General features: G+C 49.0%; 1 pseudogene; it reads right to left on the reverse strand.

The window, feature by feature from the left end:
* Positions 1-2,275: 2,275 nt before the first annotated feature.
* Positions 2,276-4,238, reverse strand: LOC115152667 (serine/threonine-protein kinase TAO1 pseudogene; annotated as a pseudogene).
* Between the last annotated feature and the right edge of the window lie 469 nt (positions 4,239-4,707).

Raw genomic sequence — 4,707 nt, forward strand, 5'->3', positions numbered from 1 at the left:
TAGAGTGGTAGAAAGTGGCTTTAGCAGCAGAGACAGAAGAGGAAAATGTAGAGAGGAGGGAGTGAAAGGATGCCAGGTCCGCAGGGAGGCGAGTTTTCCTCCATTTCCGCTCGGCTGCCCGGAGCCCTGTTCTGTGAGCTCGCAGTGAGTCGTCGAGCCACGGAGCAGGAGGGGAGGACCGAGCCGGTCTGGAGGATAGGGGACAGAGAAAATCAAAGGATGCAGAAAGGGAGGAGAGGAGGGTTGAGGAGGCAGAATCAGGAGATAGGTTGGAGAAGGTTTGAGCAGAGGGAAGAGATGATAGGATGGAAGAGGAGAGAGTAGCGGGAGAGAGAGAGCGAAGGTTTGGACGGCGGAATACCATCCGTGTATGGGCAGAGTGAGAAGTGTTGGATGAGAGCGAGAGGGAAAAGGATACAAGGTAGTGGTCGGAGACTTGGAGGGGAGTTGCAATGAGATTAGTGGAAGAACAGCATCTAGTAAAGATGAGGTCAAGCGTATTGCCTGCCTTGTGAGTAGGGGGGAAGGTGAGAGGGTGAGGTCAAAAGAGGAGAGGAGTGGAAAGAAGGAGGCAGAGAGGAATGAGTCAAAGGTAGACGTGGGGAGGTTAAAGTTACCCAGAACTGTGAGAGGTGAGCCATCCTCAGGAAAGGAACTTATCAATGCGTCAAGCTCATTGATGAACTCTCCAAGGGAACCTGGAGGGCGATAAATGATAAGGATGTTAAGCTTGAAAGGGCTGGTAACTGTGACAGCATGGAATTCAAATGAGGAGATAGACAGATGGGTCAGGGGAGAAAGAGAGAATGTCCACTTGGGAGAGATGAGGATTCCAGTGCCACCACCCCGCTGGCTCGCTGCTCTTGGGGTATGCGAGAACACGTGGGCAGACGAGGAGAGAGCAGTAGGAGTAGCAGTGTTATCTGTGGTAATCCATGTTTCCGTCAGCGCTAGGAAGTCTAGGGACTGGAGGGTAGCATAGGCTGAGATGAACTCAGCCTTGTTGGCCGCAGACCGGCAGTTCCAGAGGCTGCCGGAGACCTGGAACTCCACGTGGGTCGTGCGCGCTGGGACCACCAGGTTAGAGTGGCAGCGGCCACGCGGTGTGAAGCGTTTGTATTGCCTGTGCAGAGGGGAGAGAACAGGGATAGACAGACACATAGTTGACAAGCTACAGAAGAGGCTACGCTAATGCAAAGGAGATTGGAATGACAAGTGGACTACACGTCTCGAATGTTCAGAAAGTTAAGCTTACGTTGCGAAAATCTTATTGACTAAAATGACGAAAATGATACAGTACTGCTGGCTGGTGGAGTAGGCTAGCTAGCAGTGGCTGTGTTGTTGACTTTGTTTGAACGTGTAGCTGGCTAGGTAACCTCGATAGTTTCAGTACTACACTTTGTCATGATACAAAAGCAACTTTGTAGCTAGCTAACATAACACTAATCAAGACGTTCCTTTGTAATGTATTTAGTTTCTACAATGCTGCTCGTCGGTAATAGTTGGCTAGGTATGGAACAATGGCGTCGCGGGGGACGGAAATAGCTGGCTAGCTAATCTCGATAATTACTAAACTACACAATTATCAAGCTATGACAAAGACAACTATGTAGCTAGCTAGCTAACACTGCACTAGTCAAATCGTTCCGTTGTAATGTATTAGTATCTACAGCGCTGCTAGTCGGTAACGGTTGGCTAGCTAGCAAACCCACTAGCTAGCAGTGGGTTTGATGACTAGGTGTGTTGACTAAGTCTGGAGTCTGGACAAGGCGTCGCGTCGTGGCTGGCTAGCTAACCTCGATAATTACTCTAAACTACACAATTATCTTAGATACAAAGACAGCAAAGACAACTATGTAGCTAGCTAACTAACACTAACACTACACTAATCAAGTCGTTCCGTTGTAATGTAATAGTTTCTACAGTGCTGCTAGTCGGTAGAGGTTGGCTAGCTAGCAGTGTTGACTACGTTAGGAGGACGAAAAAATAGCTAGCCTCGATAATTACTCTAATTACTCTAAACTACACAATTATCTTTGATACAAAGACGGCTATGTAGCTAGCCCTAAAAAATTGCTCAGATCAAACAAACCAAACCGTTGTAATGTAGTGAAGTGTAATATTACCTGTGGAGCGAAGCGAAGTGCGACTGCTCGCTCCAGACCGGAAATGTGTAACCCATTGTCTTACAAACCTTGGGAATTAGTCAAGGCTTTTTGATTGTTGATTATTATCATTAAGATATAAAATTCCATTATCAGTGTCTTCAGTCTGTGTGTCTAGGTGTATGACAGGTGTGATCCGTTGGAGATCTGGGAGGTGATGCTGGCGCTCCTGCTCTTGCCCTGTTCGCTCCGCCCACCTCCCGATGTCGACACCCTCCTCATAACCTGGGGGCTGTTCCTGACACCCCCACGCCCCCACTCCCCCTCTGACTCCCCCCTCCAGAGGGCTGGTGCAGGCTCCAGGGAGGGGGTCCCCCAGCCAGCACAGGGTGACCCCACGGCTGCTGGGAGCTCGACCCCACCTGGTGATGGCTGTGACCATGCTGAGACGCTCCAGATCCCCCTGGGCTGCCGTGTGGGTCTGAGCCCTGCAGGTTAGACAAGACCACGTTGCTGAAGCCTAGTCTCATGGACTCTGAGTTGAAAGCCTCCATCTCTCTGGCCTGGCGCTCCAACAGAGGCCTGATACGCTCCACACGCTCATTCTGCAGAGACAACATCTCCTCCTCAATCTTGTGTTCCAGTTGAGCCCTGCGGAGCGACACTCTCTGCTCCAGATCCTTCCTCTCTCTGTCATGCTGGGCGTCTGTCTGCATCTTGATCTTACTCTGGTAGGCATTCAGCAGCTCCAACTCCTGATGCAGTTGCTGCCTCAGCACCTGACACTCCCCTTCCTGGGCCTCGTCCAAACGCAGAGCCTGTGTGGACAACATGTGGTTGTTAGAGTGGTCATATTGCTCGGCCAGGATGGCCAGTTTCCTGGTCTGCTCCTCCTCCAGTCTCTTGACCACAGCCTTGTGGTCGGCTTTGGGAGTGCTCTCCAACAGGTGGTTCCTCAGGGCCTTGTACTGACGGGTCTGGATCTTACATGTGTCCTGGAACTGCTTCTTAATCTGCAGCTCTTTGGACTTTAAACTTTTGGGTTGCTGTTGAACATCCATGATGTGTTTACGTCTCAGCTCTCTCTCCCTCCTCTTGTTGTACTCCAGCTGATTGGTCAGTTCCATCTGGTGCTGCGTCCTGATAAGCTCCGCCGTCATCTTCTGGATGGTTCCCAGATGTCTGAACTCCCACTCCTGCATCGACTCGTGATGTCTGAGCAGCATGGCATGCTCCAAGTCCTTCTGGGTCTGACGCTTATTCAACCCCTCTCGTTTCAGATCCTGCTCCACGTTGTGCCTGGCTATGAGTATACTCCGTTTGAAGCGTCGACACTCCAGCTCCAGGTACTGCCTCTGTCTCCTCAACAGGTTGGCTTCCTCCTCAGCCTGGAAGTGCTGGATGTTCTCCTTCTGCTTGGACAGCCACTCCTGTTTCTCCTTCTTAAGGGTAGACTGGTTCTCACTCAACTCCTCTTTGAGACGCTCCTTGCGTAGTTTGTACTCTTGTTGAATGATGTCAACTAGCCTATCAGAAGCTTCTAAAGCCATGACATAATTTTCTGGAATTTTCCAAGCTGTTTAAAGGCACAGTCAACTTAGTGTATGTAAACTTCTGACCCACTGGAATTGTGATACAGTGAATTATAAGTGAAATAATCTGTAAATAATTGTTGGAAAAATGACTTGTGTTATGCACAAAGTAGATGTCCTAACCGACTTGCCAAAACTGTAGTTTGTTATCAGCAAATTTGTGGAGTGGTTGAAAAATGAGTTTTAATGACTCCAACCTAAGTGTATGTAAACTTCTGACTTCAACTGTAGGTCCTGGATGGCAAGAATCTTAAGCACCATCTCTGACCTCCTCCCTATAGGCTGTCTCATTGTTGTCGGTGATCAGGCCTACCACTGTTGTGTCGTCAGCAAACGTAACGATGGTGTTGGTGTCATGCTTGACCACGCAGTCGTGGGTGTACTGGGACTACAGGAGGGGACTAAGCATGCACCCCTCGGGGGTCCCTGTGTTGAGGATCAGCGTGACAGATGTGTTGTTGTCTACCCTTACCACCTGGTGGCGGCCTGTAAGGATGTCCGGGATCCAATTTCAGAGGGCGCCTTTGAGGTTTTACCTCATTCTAGCTAGCTGGGTAGCTAATGTTTCCTAGCTAGATCGATAAGGCAGAGGTGCAATCAAATGTTAGCTATCTAGCTAGCTACTTAGCTAGCTGAGCAGTGTGCTGAATCAAAGTGAAACAAATTGCATGGAGAATTTACCCTCTCCTCTGTCAACATTTTTTATCTTGTAAACAACTTTTATTTTGCGCAATCTCTTCTACCTGGCCTCGAAACACTTCTTATAGCCTCATCCATCATGATTCTTCACGACACACTGTCACATGATGTCAGTGTCAACGCAACATTCTGGGCTGAGCTGCTTCCACAAACATTAAACTCTTATGTTGTATATTTCATTTTGTTTGTTTACTGTTGGACTCGGACAGTCTGCCTGTTCTGTCAGCGGTGTTGGCAATAGGCCTAATAACGGGCTCGTTTGCCAAGGGACATGTGTGGTGTTTCTTGGTCACATTTATCCTGTGTTATGT

Source organism: Salmo trutta, chromosome 18 (genome assembly GCF_901001165.1).
Source record: "Salmo trutta chromosome 18, fSalTru1.1, whole genome shotgun sequence".
In the NCBI taxonomy this organism is placed as follows: domain Eukaryota; kingdom Metazoa; phylum Chordata; class Actinopteri; order Salmoniformes; family Salmonidae; genus Salmo; species Salmo trutta.